The sequence below is a fragment of the Schistocerca americana genome, chromosome 1 (assembly GCF_021461395.2).
Source record: "Schistocerca americana isolate TAMUIC-IGC-003095 chromosome 1, iqSchAmer2.1, whole genome shotgun sequence".
In the NCBI taxonomy this organism is placed as follows: Eukaryota; Metazoa; Arthropoda; class Insecta; order Orthoptera; family Acrididae; genus Schistocerca; species Schistocerca americana.
Window position 1 is genome coordinate 1,112,038,120 of NC_060119.1, and position 23,988 is coordinate 1,112,062,107.

Genomic DNA, 23,988 nt, shown 5'->3' on the forward strand with positions numbered 1-23,988 from the left:
ACAAATCTTATGAACGATTCTTGATTTTTCTTTGCTCTTGCTTCCATTATAAATCGCAACGTCACTATTGCCTCTCTGGTGCCTTTACCTTTCCTAAAGCCAAACTGATAATCACCTAACACATCCTCACTTTTATTTTCTATTCTTCTGTACACTATTGTTGTAAGCAACTTGTATGCATGAGCTTTTAAGCTGGTTGTGCGATAATTCTTGCACTTGTCGGCTCTTGCAGTCTTCGGAATTGTATGGGTGATATTTTTCCAAAAGTCAGATGGTATGTCGCCAGACTCATACATTCTACACACTAACGTGAATAGTCGTTATTTGCCACTTCCCTCAATGATTTTAGAAATTCTGATGGAGTCTTATCGATCCCTTCTGTCTTATTTGATCTTAAGTCCTCCAAACCTCTCTTAAATTCTGATTCTAATACTGGATTCCCTATATCTTCTGTATCGAATCCTGTTATTTCTTCTACCAAATCAGACAAATCTCCCCTCCCATAAACGTCTTCGATGTACTCTTTCCAACTGTCCGCACTCTCCCCTGCATTTAATAGTGGAATTCCCGTTGCACTCTTAATGTTACCACCTGTATTTTTAATTTCAACGAAGCTTGTTTTGACTTTCCCATACGCTGAGTCACTCCTTCTGACAATCATTTCTTTCTCGATTTCTTCACATTTTTCATGCAGCCATTTCGTCTTAGCTTCCCAGCATTTCCTATTCCGTTCATTCCTCAGCGACTTGTATTTCTGCGTTGTGGCCGAGCGGCTCTAGGCGCTTCAGTCCGGAACCGCGCGACTGCTACGGTCGCAGGTTCGAATCCTGCCTCGGGCATTGATGTGTTTGACGTCCTTAGGTTAGTTAGGTTTACGTAGTTCTAAGTTCTAGGGGACTGATGATCTCAGATGTTAAGTCCCATAGTGCTCAGAGCCACTTGTACCATTTTTTGTATTTCTGCATTCCTGAATTTCCCTGACTTTTGTACTTACTGTCTTTTATCGATGAACTGAAGTATTTCTTCTGTTACCATGGCTTCTTCGCAATTACCTTCTTTGTACCTATGTTTTTCTTTCCGACTTCGGTGATAGCCCTCTTTAGAGATGTCGGTTCCTCTTCCACTGTACTGCCTTCTGGGCTATTCTTTGTGCCTGTATCTACAGCCTTAGAGAACTTCAAGCGTATCTTGTCATTCCTAAGTACTTCCTCATCCCACTTCCAGCAAATGTAAAGCACATTAGTCCATAATATGGTTCGGACATCAATATGAGGAAGCCCCTTAAGGCCAGAGACAACTCAGACAGCCCACATCTCGTGGTCGTGCGGTAGCGTTCTCGCTTCCCACGCCCGGGTTCCCGGGTTCGATTCCCGGCGGGGTCAGGGATTTTCTCTGCCTCGTGATGGCTGGGTGTTGTGTGTTGTCCTTAGGTTAGTTAGGTTTAAGTAGTTCTAAGTTCTAGGGGACTGATGACCATAGATGTTAAGTCCCATAGTACTCAAAGCCATTTGAACAACTCAGACCAAGGCAACGCAGCATCTCTAGGTGCTTTTCTTCTCGTGTCATCATCCATTTCATTGGCCTCGCTGTGAGAAGAGATGGAGAAAGTCTAGAGAAAATATTCATGGAAGTGAAGATCGAAGGCTGGAGGCCGAGGGGGATGGGGGGGGGGGTGAGTCGGAGTGGGGGGGGGGGGGCAGGTGGATAGATCAAATAAAGATCTCCGATCTACTTCTACAGCAGGCTCTAAAGTTGGTAGCCGTCCATGATGGAGACGACTGGTTCACCCAACGCTCAGAAATTAGCGCAACAACTTGATGATCCCAAAAAACCCCCTTTAGCTGAGCATTCTCTAGAAAATGGTCACCAGATAAAATGTGAAGAAAACTCGGTCGTTGCTTGTATTAACGGTTTCTTGCACTGTGTAATCGAAAAAACCATCGAAAGAAAAATCGCCGAGAACACCCTTAATATAGGAGACGGCATGAGATGCAGCGATAGCAAAGTGGAAGCGGGTGCACCGAACGCGGAGTCAGTGCCCCTATATGACGGCGCCATGAGCAACAGTGACGTCACAGCCGGCAGCTAGAATACATAAGGGCTTACTAGCAGCCCATCAGCAGTCATTCTACTCTTGAGCTTCTTCGACAGCGCGTGGCATTTTAACTACTTGACGTGGCTGCAAGTCCGGGTGCATTATATTCGTCAGAAGTTACGGTTTCGTGGAAAAATATGGATAAAATAATCCGTTTTATATTAACTGCACACCACACTCTAGCTTTTTATATCATGCAGAGGCTCTTGACGTAACTACTAAGGAATTTAAGAACTCCGAATGTGATAGTTCTGCGAGTTCGTGTCCCGCAATAAATGCGGCCAAGTCTCATCAGAAAAAACTAGAGTAGTTTTGAGTCACTCTCTCCATCGTGCACAGTAGTAGTAGTAGTAGTAGTAGTAGAGGGGTTTTTTGGGCGCACGACAGCAAGGTCTTCAGTGCCCGGTCAGTAACATAGTGAGACGGCTGTCAAGAAAAATCCCAGAACAGGAATAGAAAACGGAACATCAAACACGGGGAACAATCGCTGAAAAATATGTGCTCACCCACACCGAAGCGTGGGATGAAGCTGGGTGTCAGCAGTAAAACATGGAGAACACAGGAAGAAAATGATAGAGGTAGCTAAAACAGTGTAGCAGACGGAAGTGGCTGGCTGACCGCAAGGAAAAAAGGGGAGGAGTCAGCCACTCTGCAATACACTAAAACCTCCAGCCTAAAAGTTTAGGCCAGAGTCCAGACACATCACAAAACTTAAAAACCCTAGACACACACGTCCCATCGTTAGCTAAAACAGAAGGCAGATCCCCATCAACTTGTGCTTCCGCCCTTGCATCACGGTATAAAATGCAGTCTATTAAAATATGCCGGACAGATATGTACACACCACAAGCATCACAAAACGGAGGATCCTCCCGCCGTAATAAAAAGCTATGTGTGAGAGGACAGTGCCCGATCCGAAGACGTGTGAGGGCCACCTCTTCCCGCCTGAGCAACTGGCAGGAGGAACGCCACGGCCGAGTGGTTGACTTTACCAACCGCAGTTTATTGGCCGTCACCGCCAGCCATTCGTCCTCCCACAACGCCATGCACTTCCTGTGGAGTGCAGCGATGACTGACTGCAAGGGGATAGGACACTGGACCACATCCTGCTCTCTGCAGGCCTCCTTGGCAGCCCGATCGGCTTGTTCATTGCCCCATATTCCAACATGACCATCGTGCACAGACTAAAATAACCCGTTGTAGTACTGACGTCGAGCAACAGAATCGTAATTGGTCAGTCGATGTACTACTGTCACTTCACAAGGTTTCTGCCTGACTTTGTGGAGGTCACTCCTAGCCTGTCTAGATTTTTTTCCGGTCAAAATCGATACGCCTCCTGCTACAACGAGTAATGTGGCTGTTGTTTCAAACAGTGATAGGGACATAGGATAGCATAGGTTCCTGAGCAACACTTACGTTATACATTAATCTCACAGTAAATTAATTAAAATAATCACACAGTTTGTTTTTCTTTTTTTCTTTGGCTGTTACGTGAGACAGGTCTTCTATTTCTTACTCATTGTGACGCAGCCCAGGAGTCCACTGGTAGCTCCACCTCCTGACTAATCGCTAGCACTCTCTGCTCCCATGAACAGCAGTTACGTTACAAACACATATGACGTAAAGTACTTTGCGTTCTTGTTTGAATTATTCGTGTGCTTCTGAGTTATACTGAGTGCAAAATAAAAGATGGAATAAACTTTTGGGGATTGTGACATTACAACTGGAACACTCGTCTGTGCTACTGAGTGTTGCTTTAGGAGAGGCGGCCGTTGTGCCAGACGGCTGTACCCGCCACGTGGTTAGTTCCTGTCAAACAGAGCCGTGCCAGATGGCTGTGGAACCACGTGGACTGCTCCTGTCGAAACAGCTCCCTCTCAGTTGATTGTGGGCGCCAACTGGGCCGCTGCTGTCGAACAGTAAAAATGTTATACACTGTTTGTAAGTAAAGTAAAGGGCAATGGATAAATAAAAGAAAACGAGTAACTTTTCAGTGAAATGAGATTCACAAATGATCGGTATGTCGGGTTAAATACACTACTGGCCATTAAAATTGCTACACCACGAAGATGACGTGTTACAGACGCGAAATGTAACCGACAGGGAGAAGATGCTGTGATAGGCAAATGATTATCTTTTCAGAGCATTCACACAAGATTGGCGCCGGTCGCGATACGTACAACGTGCTGATATGAGGAAAGTTTCCAATCGATTTCTCATACACAAACACCAGTTGACCGGCGTTGCCTGGTGAAACGTTGTTGTGGTGCCTCGTGTATGGAGGAGAAATGCGTACCATCACGTTTCCGACTTTGATAAAGGTCGGACTGTAGCCTATCTCGATTGCGGTTTATCGTATCGCGACATTGCTGCTCGCGTTGGTCGAGATCCAATGACTGTTAGCAGAATGTGTAATCGGTTGGTCCAGGAGGGTAATACGGAACGCCGTACTGGATCTCAACGGCCTCGTATCACTAGCAGTCGGGATGACAGGCATATTTATCCCCATGGCTGTAACGGATCGTGCAGCCACGTCTCGATCCCTTAGTCAACTGATGGGGACATTTGCTAGACAATAACCATCTGCACGAACAGTTCGACGATGTTTCCAGCAGTATGGACTATCAGTTCGGAGACCGTGGCTGCGGCTACCCTCGACGCTGCATCACAGACAGGAACGCCTGTGATGGCGTACTCAACGATGAACCTGGGTGCACGAATGGCAAAACGTCATTTTTTCGGATGAATCCAGGTTCTGTTTACAAAAATGGCTCAAATGGCTCTGAGCACTATGGGACTTGACATCTGTGGTCATCAGTCCCATAGAACTTAGAACTACTTAAACCTAACTAACCTAAGGACATCACACGCATCCATGCCCGAGGAAGGATTCGAAACTGCGACCGTAGCGGTCGCGCGGTTACAGACTGTAGCGCCTAGATCCGCTCGGCCACACCGGGCGGCTTCTATTTACAGCATCATGATGATCGCATCCGTGTTTGGCGACATCGCAGTGAACGCGCGTTGTAAGTGTGTACTCGTCGTCGCCATACTGGCGTATCACCCGGCGTGATGGTATGGTGTGCCATTGGTTACACGTCTCGGTCACCTCTTGTTCGCATTTACGGCACTTTTAACAGTGGACGTTACATTCCAGATGTGTTACGACCCGTGGCTCTACCCTTCATTCGATCCCTGCGAAATCCTACATTTCAGCAGGATAATGCACGACTGCATGTTGCAGGTCCTGTAAGGGGCTTTCTGGATACAGGAAATGTTCGACTGCTGCCCTGGCCATCACATTCTCCAGATCTCTCACAAATTGAAAACGTCTGGTCAATGGTGGTCGAGCAACGGACTCGTCACAATACTCCAGTCACTACTCTTGATGACCTGTGGTATCGTGTTGAAGCGGAATGGGCAGCTGTACCTGTACACGCCATCCAAGCTCTGTTTGACTCAATGCCCAGGCGTATCAAGGCCGTTATGACGGCCAGAGGTGGTTGTTCTGGTTACTGATTTCTCAGGATCTATGCACCCAAATTGCGTGAAAATGTAATGACCTGTCAGTTCTAGTATAATATATTTGTCCAATGAATACCCGTTTATCATCTGCATTTGTTCTTGGTGTGGAAATTTTAATGGCCAGTAGTGTATCTCGATGAGATATATCTGATGAACTACTCACATTTAACGGTGAAACCAATGAAATTTAATCGTATGTAAAATTAATGGACAACCGTTCAATAAAAAAGATTAACACGTACGAAGCATGCAGGATATTATAGAAAATGAAAACGCACTTTTTAAGATGACGTAATTTTCTTACTATTAAAGGTTTTTGCCGCTGATGAACTTTCATGATTAATAATACCTGCTGCTGAAATTGTATTTAAGTTAAAAAAGATCTGAATCCATCATAGAATTATTCGTGTACTAGATGTCATTGTAAACACTTCATCTCAGCAACTGTGATTCACAGTACCGTCGTTATCGTCTCCACATTTATTCATTGTACATTCGTGTATATTTACGCGTTGGGATTTGAAATGATACTGTAATATACAAATGAAGGCGTAGACAAGTAAGAGCCAAGAACAGTTTATATGGCCACATTTCTAGTCCAGCGTCTTTGTTTGTTGAGTGGCACTGAACGAAAATCGAGCGACATTTTATACAGGTGCAAGGTGTTTTTGGTATTAAAAGAAATAGATATACCGACCGAGATTGCGAACTCGTTAGCACACTGAACTCGCATTCTGGAGATCGACGGCTCAAAACCGCGTCTGGCCATCCTGATTTAGGTTTCCCATGATTTCCCTAGATCGTTTCGGGTAGATACCGGGATGGTTCCCTTGACAGGGCACGACCGATTTCCTTTCCCATTCTTCCTTAACCCGATCTCTAATGACCTTGTTGTCGGCGGTACGTTAAACATTAATCTCCTCCATCTCCTCCAGGAACAGAAATGCCTATGGTCTAAAGCTCTTCTGTATTGAGATAACAGGCTATGGCAGTTTGGAATACGCTATTTACATATTTTATGTTTACCGTTTGAAAGCCTCCGTTCACGATGCATTCTACTCGTCGTAACGAGTTTCAGAATTGCTCACTGTAAGCTACCACTCTCTCACAAACATTTTGTGCGCGTCACGACACCTGTCAACCGCGTAAGTAGCCCAGTCCCGAAAGTCATCCGGATGCTGCACTAGAGTAGCTTAAAGCAAACAGTTGGTGTGCTAACCAGATAAAGTACAGCTAGTTTAGGGTTAACTGAGCAGGTGACCATGCTACAAGCCGACGACCGTCTGTCCATTGGTCAGAATAAACGTCGTGTATGTGGTGTCTCCCATGACAAAGAAACTGGGATGTTGCCCCGTCATGTGCGAACAACATTTCAGACCATCTGCACAATGATACGTAAACAGCTACTCTGGCAGCACATTCGTCGAGAAGATCACGTTTTTTAAGCAAAAAATTATGCCCAAATGTACATTTCTTCAGGATACATGTCATCGAAAAACCGAGATACATTATATAACAGCGCTGTGAGAGTGTTCGTACTATCACAGACGGACGATTTTTAAATTAACGTGCTTATCATTATTATAAAGTTACCATTATTACAGTTGTATCTTAAATAGGAAAAGACACAAATCGATTTAGACGGTGAAGAAAATTTTAGCCACTCTTACTTCACAGCGCAATTTCTTGCATACAAAGATATCTATGACAAAATTTCGCCCAGTCCATATTTTCTGCTCACAGTGGACGTTAAAAAAGTAGCAATATGAGGGCACTGCGATCACATTTCCCACAGCTACATTCATTCAATACAGTATAACAGGCATGTCTAGTTTGTGCAGTGCACTGAGTGTTGATTTAGAATTCCCGGAGTGGAGGATACGATGCTGTCGAAGGAGTTTTTTTATTGTCATTTACTAATTTTGGGAGAAGATAATTTTTCTTATTTTAACTATGAGAGAAGGAGTTTAACTTAATTACAATCTGCTTTAAAAATTGGAATATTAAAACAGCTGCACGTTCGTTTTTGTACTAGCATCAACTAAACGCACGTGCTTCATACAATACCGGTCGCGATTGGCATATGATCGTTAGGAAGTAACTGTCCACGTTATGTAGACTAAAATTAGCAAATTGAAACAGAATTAACATCGTTGCTTTCAACTTGTACAAAATAAAAGAAAACTGCTTGCCTCTCCTAGAACTGCCTGAAGAAAACGCACTTAATCAGGAATAACGAAATTCTGCATAACCCCCTGAAATGTCGGAGCATTAGTGCCCATGCCAGTGGCCTCTGGGAGCCCCAGAGCCAGAATGCTGCCCCCAAAGTGCGCCTGCAGGACATCACACAATCTCCTGCTTCGATGGAGTCGAGCTCCGTCTTGCATGAACCACAGGCGAAAAACCATGGTCTCATTGGATAATGGGTATGAAATTATCTTCCATAAACTTCACGTACCGTTCGGTAGTCACTGTGCCGTCGAGGAATATCGCACCGATTATTCCGTGACTGGAATTGTACACCACACATTCACCCTTTGAGGGTGAAGAGATTTCTTGATTGCGAAATGCGGATTCTCAGTCCCCAAATGCGCCAGTTTTGCTTATTGACGAACCCGTCCAAATGAAAGAGGGCTTCGTTGTTAAACCAAACCATCATGCGCGTACTAATTCCCATCATGCTCCGCGGCCAACCGTGCAGTTTGAACGTCCTAACGCAAACCTTTAAGACGTTATGATGATTTTATTTCATATAGTTCAATAATTGTCACCCTGCACATTCCCCATGGAGGAAAAGATTTTCTACCAAGCGGTTGTCAGCTGGAACAACGTGTTAGGAGCAGATTATTTTAGCGATGAAGATTAAAAGATCATTGTTAAATCAGTATTTGCAAAATCATTGACTTTGTGATAGACTTAACAGCCACAGTTTATATATTGTTAATTATGAGTTCAGATGTTCGAAAAGTATTAAATTATCTTACTTCTGGAATATTGTCAGACAGCAGCAAAAAATATATTAAGCCTCTATTGAGTTAAAAGAAAAATATTATTTTATTTCAGAATAACGATATTAAAAAAAACAAGAAATATTACTTCTTAAATATTTTGCAAATAAAGTCTTAAATGGACCTGTGGCAATGCACTATAAATACCATAAAATACGTATAAATTGCTGAAAAATGGAAAGTGTGATAATAAATATGTCCAAGAATGAGAGTAGCAGCAATTACAGTAGTTCCAATAGAAGTCACTCTATTTAACCAAATGGCAAACAGCTGTTCATAGTTTTCTCATAAGTAGAGTCAATAGACCTCATTAACAAGTCATGATTCAGCTGAAAAAACGCAGCATTTGAAACGCGTGTTAAGTGCTGAGACACTGCTTCCGCTATTTTTACAATGAACATCACACTAGCTCCCCTTAAATTCTTCCCAGGAAATCAAATAATATCTAAGTTTATGTATGAAATCCTCGTATACACTTTACAATTCGTTCTAGGAAATCTATTTACAGTCTCAAATTTTCCTTTGCCTTTCCTTTTCATGCCTTTTTATGGCAATATTAACACATACAAAATATTCAAATTTATTTCGGTTTATTTACAATGTAAGGAACGTAAAAATTGAAAATGGAAATAGTTTTTTACACAGAGACTCGAACTCAAGCCCCACGGTTTACAGTTCTATGCTATTTCCGTTGAGCTAACCGCTACCCAGAAACTACGTTAACATAAATGGCTCATGGCATCTCCTCGCCATCTGTAGCTCCTACTACCGTCACTTTCACTTCTGGCCAATCCCTTCATAAGTCACGTATTTGGACGAAATCTATGGTGATGAGCATGCGCGGCCCACTTGTCAGACACCATAGTATCAGGTCACGTACCAAGAAAGCCCCCAGATCACGCAGGGGGGTGCAGCGCTGAATTTCCTTTGCCGCCTCTTCGCGTGCCCCCTAGCGGGGCGCTGTGAAATCCGTCACCTAACGATGAAGTGACAAGGTCTCTGGCCGCTCTCGAAACTCACTGATATGAGCTGGCGCACGATCCATAAGCCCAAGTCACGGCACGAAAAACAGGGCAGAACGTTACATGTTAGCGAATTATGGGCAGTTGGAAAACCGAAATGGAAGAGAGTCGAAGCGGTCTTGATGCTACAGAAGACTGTTGGAAATTCGGTGGTCTGTTAAGGTAAGAAATGAGGAAGTTCTCTGAAGAATCAGCGTAAAAAGGAACATATGGAAAAGAATGGAAGTATGGGAATGACGTCCTTGAAACCGCAGGGAGCTGTAGAGAGTAAAAACTGTAGGAGAAGACAAACACTGGATTACATCCAACAAATAATGGAGGAAGTACAGTGTATTCGCTACTCTAAGATGAACAGTTTAGTGGAGGAGAATAATTCGTGATGGGCACCAACAAACCAGCCACAAGACTGATGACACACACACACACACACACACACACACACACACACACACACACACACACACACACAAAGTTTTTAGACTGTAAAAAAAATATCAGTGCGACTGATGTCTAAGGTCGCGTTATAGGCAGATAAATAAAGAGACTGATTTTGTATGACAGAGTCGATTCATCCGGGTTCCACCGAATTGCTTAAAAATTAGAAATAGTGTCACGAGACGGTGAAAAAACTCAAGGATACAATTCATTCAACTTGACCTGCCTTTTAAGGGACTGGACTTTTCAATAACACGTGCTCTATCGGTCCCAACAAACCAATCGTAAGGTCCTTCTATTAAACAGTTCTGACTGGATCTGCGCTGATGATATTTCTAAAATGGTTCAAATGGCTCTGAGCACTATGGGACTGAACATCTGAGGTCATCAGTCCCCTAGAACTTAGAGCTACTTAAACCTAACTAACCTAAGGACATCACACACATACATGCCCGAGGCAGGATTCGAACCTGCGACCGTAGACTGAAGCGCCTAGAACCTCTTGGCCACACCGACCGGCACGAACGGATCGTGCCCAGTGTTTGTGCGATGTGTGGTGGGATGTGGCGTGCCGTAAGGGTATGTGGAATCTAGCAGCAGTAGTCCATTCACTTGGTGCGTCACAATGGACTGATGATTACCTTCAGATGATGCAGTGGAATTACATCTAAACAACTGGACTAGGTTGAACCTGTCGAGCCTTCATTTGTTAAACATAGAGCAATGGTTATGATACTCGAAACACATTCTACTGTAATGTTTCTGGCCGAGCCTTGGCAAAATAAAATGGAGACTAACAAATGGAGACTGTCGGGGTGTTTTATAAGAGATTTTATATGTTGTGAGGCCATGTTGTATTTGGCTACTTCTCCAGAAACTCATTACGTTTAAGGCCAAGAGCCGAGCCTTATCTGTGCCTTTATTTGAACTTTTCCTGTCTACAGGATTTAGTAATACATTTATACAACGATTTTCGTGCGCAGTGAAGTGCCGAGTATTGCTTAGCCTGTAATTATACTGACGGAGAGAAGCATCAAGAAGGAATTGTACGATGTAAACGAAAGTTGGTAGGAGTGTTTCTACATCAGAAAGATGTCTTCCAAAGATTTAGCGCCAGTCGCGTAAGTGTGGTGCTAGTAGCGCCATTATGAGGATGCAAATAAGGTTTTTTTTAACTACGTGCTGTAACGGTCGTTGTAGTGTAACGACGGAAGTTTTGTATTAATGATTTTCTTTTGATATATGACCATGTGCAGACTTAGTCACCTACGTCAGTTGCAACACACTTCAAAATTATTTAAGTTCTTTTTAAATTGTCTCTAAATGTTTCTTGAACGAAACTGTAATTAAAACATCATCATTTGAGTCGTATGCGCAGAATTACGTCACTCAGTCCAATTGGTTTGAGTAAACTTTTTCAATTTAGATGTCGTTTGTTTCTCCCCAGAAATTATATTAATGCAGGTTATCTGCTTTAATAGATATTAGAGCCACATTGAATAAACTTTCAAGACTCAAACTCGCGATGAACGCTGTCAAAAATTAATAATCTTGTCAAATGAATTACTTAACATAATTCTTCATAAATAAATTCTCGGAACACGTATTTAAACTTTTGTAGCATCCACTAGTTTACTATCTTCCTACACATAGACGTGAACCTGAGCCTTGACAAGAGAGAACTGAACATTTACAACAAGCTTAAACTTTCTATGACGTCATTGTTGTACAAAACATTACAAATTCCTATTTTGTCGATTTTTAGAAGCACGACGCAACAACTCGGTTTCAGGATCTTCTGTTGCTCTTTGGCTGTCGACCCGCGACGTACAGTGGCCAGCAATTTTCTGTCTGGTCCCGGCAGCGAAGATGCTGTCTCCGTTCGTTGCGCCGCCCTCTCCGTACGTGAAACATACAAAGTAAATACAAACTTTAGTCAATTCACAACCATTACAAATATTACAAAAATACATCAATAAAAAAGTAAATTAAACTTATATTCACCTGCAAACTGGGCTGACACTGGTGGATGGGTGACGCTTCGATTTCGCGTCCCACTACATCGTGAGCCTTAGCACCCTTGCGATTTGACGTCGTGACTTGATGTTAGTTAAGAATGATTTTAAGGCGACAAAGACGTCATAATCAACAAGCTGATGAGCTTCAACGAGGTCGTGTAATTGGGGTACAACAAGCTGGGTGTTCCAACTGCGATATTGCAGAAAGACTTGGCAGGAATGTAGTCACTGCACATGACTGCTGCTAGCGACGATCACGAGAATGAACGGTTGCAAGAAGATCGGACTTCGGACGGCCACGTGGCACTGCCTAGAGGAAAGACTATCGTGTATGACTCCGGCGCCTCGTACTCCATCTGCAGCAGCAATTTGAACAGCATTTCGTACCACGGTGACACAACGAACTAATCGGTTACTTCAAGTAGAGTTCGGAGGCAGACGCCCTGTACTAAGCATTCCACTGACCCCAAACCACTATCATTTCCGACTTCAGCAATGTCAAGCGAGAGAGAGCTCACTGGCGAGGCAGAGTGGAGCTCTGTTGCGTTTTCTGATGGACGCTGGCTCTGCTTCTGTGCAAGTGATGGCCATGTGTTGGCTGGGAGGAGGCCAGTTGAGGGCTTGCAACCAATCAGTCTTCATGCTGGACGTACTGGACCTACACCTGGGGTATGCTCTGGGACGATGTCGTATGACAGCTGGAGCACTCCCGTGGCTATCCCATGCACCCTGACTGCAAATCTGTACGTCAGTCTGGTGATTCGACCTGTTGTTCTGCCATTTCAGGGTCTGTTTTCCAACTGGATAACGCTCGCCCACTCACCACTGTAGTAACCCAACATGCTCAACGAAGTGTCGACATGTTTCCTTGGCCTGCTTGATCACCAGATCTGTCTCCAATCGAGCACACATGGGACATCATCGAACCACTGCTCTAGCGTCATCCATAGCAGCATTAACTGTCCCTTTATTGACGACGACGTGTGACAGGCATGAAACTCTACCACACAAACTGACAAGCGGTACCTATACAACACAATGCATGCATGTTTGCCTGCTTGCATTCAATATTATTGTAGCAGCATTTAACATCTCCAATGACTTGTCTTGCGCTTGCTTCAGCCTCCGATCATGGAATGTTACTCACCTAACTATGTCACCTATAAAAATGTACTCACGAAATTTCATTACTCAAAATTTTTTTTTTTTTTTTTTTGGTGTTGCAGTTTTTTTTCGGTACGGGTATCCCATGGTCAACTGATTCAATGTAATTCTTTTTAAGTAATTACGCGTGTGGCGTATATATAGCACTTGTATATTTATCTTTTAGTAAGACGGCCGATTAGTGCGAGCTGATTTCGTAATTTGGAAGCAACACAGTCACCCTGAGAAGGTGACCTCGAAGTGATGAATGGGTGGTCTTACTACGGAGCAGCAGATTATAATTTTATTGCTACTTTTAATCAGTGAAGTTCTATTCTATCTGTTATTCATGATAATGGTAATTTTTAAACTGAGATAAATTGCCTTGGAGACTATTTTTACATCTGTAATAATTTGAATGAAGATTCTTTGTCTCAGTTCGTATAACTGTGATAAGGTAAGTCGAGCCATGCTCATAGATACTATTTCTCAACTATAGTTGAAGTTTATTTGAAGGTTGTGTTTCATACTGGGACAAATATCCTTTGTGAAAACCTTTGGCAAATAAATACACTCCCTGGAAAAAAAGTAGTACCTGTAAAGACGACGTTGATTTTGATACGATGGTGGCATATGTCACCTTGGAGATGGTAGAGACTGCATACATTTCACTTATCTGTCTTCTTTTGGAGTAATGGTGCACGGTGTGGCAATTGGCTCTGAGCACTATGGGACTTAACATCTGTGGTCATCAGTCCCCTAGAACTTAGAACTACTTAAACCTAACTAACCTAAGGACATCACACACATCCATGCCCGAGGCAGGATTCGAACCTGCGACCGTAGCGGTCGCGCGTTTCCAGACTGAAGCGCCTAGAACCGCTCGGCCACACCGGCTGGCTGCACGGTGTGGCATCCTTACCACATAGAATTAACAGTCTACATCGAGAAAGTTCAAAGAAGGGCAGCACGTTTCATATTATCGCAAAATAGGGGAGAGAGTGTCACTGAAAAGATACAGGATGTCGGATGGACATAATAAAAACCAAGGCGTTTTTCGTTGCAGCGAAATCTTCTCACGTAATTTCAAGCACCACCTTTCTACTCCGAATGCGAAAATATTTTGTTGAAGCCGACCTACGTAAGGAGAAACGATCACCTTTATAAAATAAGGGAAACCAGAACTTGCTCGGAAAGAGATAAGCGTTAGTTTTTGCCGCTCGCTATACGCGAATTGAATAATAGAGAATCGTGAAGGTGGTTTGATGAACCTCTATGCCAGGCACTTCATTGTTATTTGCAGAGTATCCCTGTAGATGTAGATGTACTGATAATGGCTTCATCGTCGTCCGCCAACAGACAGTGTAGTCGCATGGCGACCACAGCGGCATCTGTGTCTATCCCTTAGTAGGGAATGTTGAAATTCAAAACGTTCAGTGTGGTACAAACGAGTGAAGCAAGCAGGTAACGATGCCACGAAGACACTGTCATGCTTCTTAAAGCCAACTGAGCGAATTTGAAAGGGGTCAAATTGTGGCCTTTCGAGTAGCGGGATCGTCCTTCCAGAGAACTGAAACTCAACTTCTTCGTTGATCCATTATGGACCGTGGAACAACGGCTGGCATGAACTTCTTGATGCAGTGATTTACCAACAGCCGTATGTATTGTAGAAATTTATTTTATTTTATGAACTTCTACGTGCTACCAGTTTCGGCATTACGTTGATGCCATCTTCACGCCCCACATGTTATAGTCGTAAAATCGCTATGTACGGAAGGAGCGATATAACTGGATCCCTGAATCAAATCGTCTTGCAACAGCTCTTGGTGACCAGGCGACACAGACTGTTGCATGACGATTTGATTCACGGATCCAGTTATATGGCTCCTTCCGGACATAGCGATGTTACGACTATGAAGTGTGGGGCCTGAAGGTGGCATCAACGAAATGGCGAAACTGGCAGCACACAGAAGTTCATAAAATAAAATACATTTCTACAATGAATACGGCTGTTTGTAAATCACTGCATCAAGAAAACCAAGTTGGACATGCAGTGTCAGCTGTGTAACAAATGCTGGTATCAGTGATCACGTGAACATTCTCACGCACGTAGACGATGTTTTAGACGTCAACAGCTATCACGGCGCAGATAAGAGGGTTTGTGAGCCCAGACGTGCCAACACGAATTGTTGCAAACCCGTTATTAGCGCCGGTCGGTGTGGCCGAGCGGTTCTAGGCGCTACAGTCTGGAACCGCGCGACCGCTACGTCGCAGGTTCGAATCCTGCCTCGGGCGTGGATGTGTGTTATGTCCTTAGGTTAGTTAGGTCTAAGTAGCTCTAAGTTCTAGGGAACTGATGACCTCAGAAGTTAAGTCCCATAGTGCTCAGAGCCATTTGAACCAACGTGCAGCAACGTCCCTGGGCAGTACAAGACCTGTCTCCAATCGAGCACGTTTGGGACATGATAGGACGAGAAGTGATTCGTGCGACTCACCAACCAAGAACTCTTACAGAACTATGTGAACAGGTCTAGAAGGTTTCGCACAACGTATTCCAGGACAGTATTCGCCATCTGTACGAACGACAGACATGCAACAGAAAACGGGCAGATTGCTTTTAGTACTCATGTGGGTGACTTCACACATTTCACTATTTAGAGTCAACTTCCGCTTTTTACAGCATACAGATTTTTGTGTCGTCTCGTTGTCGCTCTAGAGATGTACAATGGGAAGCAAGGAGAGGCCAGTGGCCAGTATCCTCTTCTATAACGAAAAACTGCACGCATGTATTAACAGGGCTCTTTATTCATAAGAACAAGAAGATACTTAACTTAAGATAGTCCAGGTACAAGCTCTCCCATAATAGTCCACGTTAGCCTCACTGCTGATGAAGTACAAGTCCCGCTATGTACACTACTCTGGTTGCTATGTACTGACTGACTCTAAACTAGAAGCTAAGCTAACTGCGACAGGGACTCTCATTGCACTGCAAATAATGACTCGACTGGTTGACTTAGTGGATGAAACTTCCTGTCAGATTAAAACTGTGTGCCGGACCGAGACTCGAACTGGGACCTTTGCGTTTTGTGGGCAAGTGCTCTACCAACTGAGCTACCCAAGCACGACTCGCGATCCGTCCTCACAGCTCTACGTCCGCCAGTATCTCATCTCTTACCTTCCAAACTTCACAGAAGGTTCGCAGGAGAGCTTCTGTGAAGTTTGGAAGGTAAGATATGAGATACTGGCGGAAGTAGAGCTCTGATGACAGGTCGCGAGTCGTGCTTGGGTAGCTCAGTTGGTAGAGCACTCCCCCTGAAAGGCAAAGGTCCCGAGTTGGAGTCTCAGTCCGGCACACAGTTTTAATCTGCCAGGAAATTTCATATCACCGCACACTCCGCTGCAGAGTGAAAATTTCGTTCTGGACTTACTGGATGTCTGACTGGATCCTCCGGTCCGCAGCGGCGATCGAAATATTGGCGGCTGAGAGGGCGTTGCCGGCGCGTTTCTTGCGAGTTGGTCTTTGGCGTCTGTCGATCTTCTCACAACCTCTTTGTCACCTGGTGTGCTGGTGACAGCTATGCCAGCACGTAGATATCTTGTCTAAATCATTTTTCAAGTCGCTCTGATTATCTGATGACCTTACAAGGTGGTGAATGACTGCATAATCTGCAAACAATCTGAGAGTGCTGTTCAGATTGTCTCACTAAATCTTTTTTCTAGGTCAGGAGCAACAGAGTGCCTATAATACTTCCTTGGGGAACACCCAATATTACTTCTGTTTTACTTGCTGGTCTTTCATCAGATATTACGAAATACAGAAAATGACTAATCCAGTCCATAGACACACAGTTTAATAAGTCGCTTGAAAATATGGAATCAATTTCACATCCCCTGTAAATAGCGCTCATTACTTCATGAGAATAAGAAACCAGTTTTGTTTCACAAGAATGGTATTTTCTGAATCTCTATTGGCTATTTGTCAGTAAATCGTTTTCTTCGAGGTTGTTCTTTCATAATGTTCGAGTAATGTTCCAAAATCCTATGACAAATTGACGTTAGTTATATAGATCTGTAACTCAGCAGATTACTCCTATTTCCTTTCTTAAGTATTGGTGTGGCTCGTGCAACTTTGCAGGCTTTATGTGCGGATCTTTCTACAAGCGAGCAGTCGTATACGATTGCTAAAGACGGAGCTATTTTATTAACATACTCTGAAAGAAATGAAACTAGTATACAATCTGTACGAGAAGGCCCTGCCTTTCCTAAGTGACTTAAGCCGATTCGCTACGCCGAGGTTATTTAGATATTTACATCTAAGTTACTCTTGTTGTCAGTTGTTCTTGATTCGACTTCTGGAATATTTACTTCGTATTCTTTGGTCAAGGAACTGCGGTAAACCGTGCTTAGTAACTCTGCTTTAGTGGCACTGTCATCAAGAACAACACCGTTGTTATCGCGCAGGGAAGGTATTGATGGTTTGTCTGGCCACTGGTGTACTTGACGTACGAGCATAGTCTCTTTGGGTTCTCTGCCAGATCTCATGACAGAGTTTTGCTGTCGAAACTGTTAAAAGCATCTGGGATTGAAGTTCGCTGTAAATTTCGAGCTTCTGTAAATCATCTCCAATCTTGGGGATTTTGTGTTCTTTTAAATGTGTCCTGCATTATTCGTTGCTTCTGCATCGACTCGGATGTCGCAGAAGTGGTGTCAACTAGAAAGACTTGCACGAGGCATCCAGTCTCTCCGACGGGAAGCTCTAGCCACATTCACATTTCATTACCATATAGTCGTGGTATGCGGCAAGCACAAATGTCGCTGGCAAAAGAGACCGTTTCCGCAGAAGAGCGGAGCGCTGGAGAAAGCGACCGCCGCGCCGTCGCGATGTCTGAGCGGATAGCGCCGCCTGCCTTTGGCGCCTGCTCACACAGCTGGACCTCTGCCAACACTGCAGCTAGCCTTTCCCACCTCGTCTGCTCTCGTCTGCATTCGAACGAGCTATCAGTAGCATCGCCCTAAATGCCGTTTTCCACGAGCGACTTTTTGGTCAAAATCGACTACTCGGAAGTACGTGCGCCGTTGGTGAGTAGGCGGTGATCAGCAATCAAGCACGACCCGATTGTGTCTGTGACGTCACTGACCTATAGATTGTGCCGAGTGTCAAGTTCTATATTTCCGAGTAACCAGCACACTGCGCGTGCGCAGAAACAAGGGGCAACGGCGGGGTGTGTTAATACCGAAAGTTAGCCTACTCTGGCCGAGCTCACTCCTATTACGGAAATGGATTATGTGCTTCGATATCTTCGTTGTTTCCTCCGTTTCGTGAGACATTCAAAAGTCACACAAGATGCTGGTATTATTTTCTCCTAGTGTGTCCTACAGGAGAAACCAAATATCCGAAAGCAAAAATGTTTACGTTTTGCACAGAAAAAGCCTACGCTATGCATAATAAGAACGTAAATATATAAAAGTGTTTTTCTTAAACGTAATTTCAAAAGTGAAAAAAGTCAGAATTATTTGGCAGGAAATTAATTTTATTCGTTATTTGTCATTCCCCCCCAGATTTAGTTGTGAGACGACCCAGTGTATAGCCCGCAAAAACTGGACACAGATCAAGCATGAAAACAGGAGGAAGGTGTACTGAACTACGAAAAAAGAGGCAAAATAGAAACAGTGAACAGTCAAAGGTCAAGATGTGCAGCTGGTTATGTGGTCACGGTGTTGGGCTGCAAAGGGGGATATCCAAGCCCGCTCAGGCTCACAATTTTTTTCAGAAAATTATGAACTTTCGGTCCGGTCGTTGTCATATCTTTCCTTTGTCTTTATTCGTGACAAATGTCATACTATACATTGGTTATATGTCACGTGATAAGAATATATCATTGTCGCAAGTAAATGTGATGAATAGTGAGAGCAGATGAGACGCCGCATCGACCTTTCACAGAAATGAAAAACAACAAATAAGTTAGAGTGAACCAACAAGGTAATTCAAAAGTCAAAAATTCCAAAACTAAACGTAAGAGTCATAACAGGTGATACATGTGCAGAACAAATAGGAGGTACATACGTGTGGAGGTCCCTTTCTTACACGTCGCTATTACAAGTGGACATTACATCGCAACACAAACACAAATCGGAACACAGCGGACAGACCCGTCAATAACCGGATGGACGGTTCATTATTTTGTGAAAAAAAGGGGGTGATCGATATTTAAACCAGGACCTCCCCGTTCGCATTCCAACTCCGTAACCACATACCCACGACGCCGTCGCTGCGCTAGTATCCTTGTTGCTGTATATGTTGAAGTTGTATCGTTCAATGTCTATATTTTGTTTCTTTTTTCTGGTTCAGTATACCTTCTTCCTGGTTTCATGTTTGATCTGTGTTCAGTTTTTGACGGGCTAAATCTGAGGGGTGTGCGATTTGGGGGGGGGGGGGGCTTCCCTTGTCAGCAGGAGAACAAGATCCAAAGGATAAAGCAAAAGGCGCTATTTACTGCGTGCTAGATGATGTTTGACGTGTTTTCAAGTATACGCCGTGATGGTTAATAAATCACGACACCAAAAAATATTTAATGTAGAGTAATGAGACTTCGGGAACTATGTAACATACCAAGATCACAGGTGAATGTAACCGCGAGACAAGTAATTGCAAATCTACACTAATAATCGTTGAAACCGTCATAATGTTGAATGAAAACATGCAAACGTGCATCCATTGTGTTGTAGAGGCGCCGGATTCAGTTTGTGGGATGGAATTCCATGCCTCTTGCAGTTGGTCAGTCAATACAACAACGGTTAATTCTGTTTGTGGCTGACCCTGGTGTTGTCGTTCGATGACGTCCCATATGTGTCGATTGTAGACAGATTTGATGTTCGAGCAGGCCAACGTAAACTGTCAACATTCTGCAGAGCACGTTGGGTTTCAACAGCGGTATGTAGGTGGGCGTTATCCTGCTGGAAAACACCCCCTGGAATGCTGTTCATGAATGGCAGCACAACAGGTCTAACCACGCGATTCACGTACAGATTTGGAGTCAGGGTGCTTAGGATAACCACGTGAGTGATCCTGCTATCGAATCACAGCCCAGACCGTAACTTCACATATAGGTCCTGTGTGCGTAGCACGCAGACAGGTTGGTTGCGCGCCCTCAACTGGTCTCCTACTATCCAGCACATGGCCATCACAGCAGAACCAGCTTTTACAAGAAAATAGAAAAGAGCTCCACCTTGGCCTCTAAGGTGACAAACGGCGGTGGTTTGGGGTCAGTGGTTTGGGGTATGCAGACATGGACGCTACAGGACCTCTGGTTTGGGGCTATCCTCGAAGTAGCCGATTTGTAACAGTTCGTTGTGTCTCTGTGATGCTTACTGCTGCTCACACTGCTGTAGATGCAGATTCGCCAGAGTCATATGCCGAACTCTATGCTCTTCCCACTCGGTAGCGCGACATGGCTGTCCGGAGCTCGGTCTTCTTTCGACAGTACATTCCCGTGACAACAGCTGCCAGCAATAATGTACAATGGCTACATTCCTGCCAAGTCTTTCTGCAGTATCGCAGAAGGAACATCCATCTTCCCGTAGCCCTATTACATAACCTCCTTCAAACTCAGTGAGGTGTTGATAATGGCATCCTTGTCGACTTAAAAAACATTCTTGACTAACATCAACGCACCACGTCATACCTCAAATGTAACTTACGCTCACAACCGTTACACAGTGTATTTAAATTAAACCTGATTTGCATCGTCATAGTGGCCATACAAGCGCCACTCTTACGCGACTGGAGTGAAATATGAATAGACAGCATCATTGAGATGTAGAAACAAGCATAGCAACTTACGTTTATTTCTCATACTCGCTAATTATTGTTGCGATATTTTTTTGCCACCAGTGTATTTTCTCGAGGTAATAAATGTATATCTTATGAATATGTAGATGACACTTTACCTATTCTTTCAGTTCTCAGGAGTGTAAATAATTTACCACAGGAAGTTTGACAAGAACTTACACTATGAATTCTAATTTGGTCATTAATGAACTCTATTATTATTGTGACTCTTCAAGCTTTCCCGGCGGATTGTAAATAGTCTTCAAGGGTTTGCTGCCGGATCTAGTTGTACAAATTGTACAGTATTTCCTCGGAGCATGTCCGACATCTTCAGGTGGTTCAGCCTTGCTGGTGGCTAGGTACGACTGACTGTATGCGCACGTCGACGCGCCTTTCCTAGAACATGCGCGCGAAGAATGCGCAGGGGTAGAAATCGGGCATGCGCAATTGATTTACAGATATGAAACGAAATGATCGTTTGGCATTTATTGGCCGGGATATCCCCTTCGGGTATCGGCCGGCGTATTGCAAGTCTTTTCAGTTGATGCTACTTCGTCGACTTGCGTGTCAATGATGATAAGGGACACAAACACCCAGTCCCCTAGCTGGAATCGAACCCGGGCCTCCTTACGTGGTAGGCGGTAACGCTACCGTTGCGCTACGGAGACGGATAGATGGTGCCATATTCAAACGGCCTCTGCAGAAAATCGCAGAGCGGCTCTCCTGCGTTTGCGCTATACGCTGCGTTTACAAACAGTGCGGCCAGACGGTACTCACCAAAGACCTTACTAGACCAATGTTATGACGGGTCTGTTAGAGAAAACTCTTGATTTTTCGCATCGTGATTTAATAGCAACCAATGCTGTGCTAAGTTGAAATCCCACATTCCTGTTGATGAGATTATCGGCTGTAGGAATATGTATAGCTTCCTTAATGACGCAATCCGAGAAAGATAATGCCAGGAATAAAACTTCCGTCTTTTCACAAATCAATCGATGTCCTGTATTCAGTCAGTGTTCAGCAGTTGCCGACTTTCCGGTTGACGAAGTCGTGTATGACGCTGATGTTCATCGCAGCGTGCTTGTACTGTGCGACATGTCTGGCCTATATATGCTGCCCCACATTGGCAAGGAATCCTGTACACACCACATTTCCCCAGGTCAACATCATCCTTAACCAAACCCAACAGGTTTCTCAGTTTTGCAGATGGTTGAGATACACACTTAATGCCATATCTTCCGAGGACTCTTCCGATTCTTGACGAAAATGGTTCAAATGGCTCTGAGTACTATGGGACTTAACATCTGAGGTCATCAGTCCCCTAGAACTTAGAACTACTTAAATCTAACTAACCTAAGGACATCACACACATCCATGCCCGAGGCAGGATTCGAACCTGCGACCGTAGCGGTCGCGCGGTTCCAGACTGTAGCGCCTAGAACCGCACGGCCGCACCGGCCGGCTTTGCTGCCGGCATTCTTGACGACATCGCACCAAAATACGGCAAAATGGCCAAAGCGGTGGGTGTCCTCGTATCTTCATTGCGTTCCTTAGATTGAACTCTCCTGGGCCCGAATGCATCACGTGTCTGTCTCTTAGAATAACCGGTTTGGCGGAACACTGTCTTCAATTGTTGTATTTCACTCGACAGGCTTTCAAGATCAGTTAAGAAATATCGTACGTACTGTACTACCGCATTGTGGAGGATGATGGCAGCTTGTGGCCTGCAGATATAGATCTGTATCGTTGTCTTGCGGTAGACGTGGTGTCCCAAGGTTCCATCTGCTTTCCTTCGTACCAAAACATGAAAAAAATGGTAAAGTACCACGCCCGTTGTAAAGTTTGTAATCGGATGGAGCGAATTCAGATACTGAAAAAGCGTAGGTAGAATATCACGTCCATGTGGCATTACCGCAAATGTACCATCCACACACCGTATAAAACAAGAGGGTTTGAGAGTAGCTGACTGTAGCGCTTTTTCTTCAGAGTCCTCCATAAAATAATTGGCCACCACAGGAGACAGAGGGATTCCCATGGTGACACCGTCCACTTGTTCAAAATATTGGTCATGAAATAAGAAGTATGTTGAAGTAAGCACGTGTTTAAATAATGCTACTATGTCCTCCTCAAACTTGTTGCTAATGAGGTCCAAGGAGTCACGGAAGGGCACCTTTGTAAATAAAGACACAACATCGAAACTTGATAAGAGATCCGACGATTATCATCCAAGAGTTTTCAGGTTATTATTGTTGCATGTTCCTATACTTAGTTACTTTATTTCGAGTTTTTGTAAAAAGGATAGTAGTCCCCCATAAACTCACTATCACCGTTTATTTGTCAGAATGCAAAGCACACAGCTCTCACAACACACGAAACTTTGGCGCTGACGTGTAAACGAAACTCGAGACAGACGAGACTCAGTAGAGGGAATAAAACGTCAGGGGCGCTGTAATAGACTCGCTTGTTTCGAGTAGTTAACTGAGATAACGAAGTCGATCGTGTAAGAGGTTCCAGCTCTGTGCACCAACAGTTGTCCAGAACAGCTTGCGTAGCGAATGGTCTGGTTAGATTGGCGAAGAGCGATGGGCACTCCATCTTATAGACAGGATATATGATGGGGTGCACATAATTACAAGCCAATATCACAAACGGCCGTCTCTCGCAGGATCTTAGAGTATATTCCTGGAGGAAAATAAAATTCTCTCACAGGAGCAGCACGGACTCAGAGGGAAAAATACCGCTTGTGTGAAACACATCTTGCAAACAAAAGATACAGGTAAAAAGGTAGATTGTATCTTCCTAGATTTCTGGCGCAATTAAAATCAAGGGCCGTAACATTAAGAGTGCAATGGGAATTCTACTCTTAAATGCAGAGCAGAGAGCGGATAGGTATAAAGAGCACACTGAAGACCTC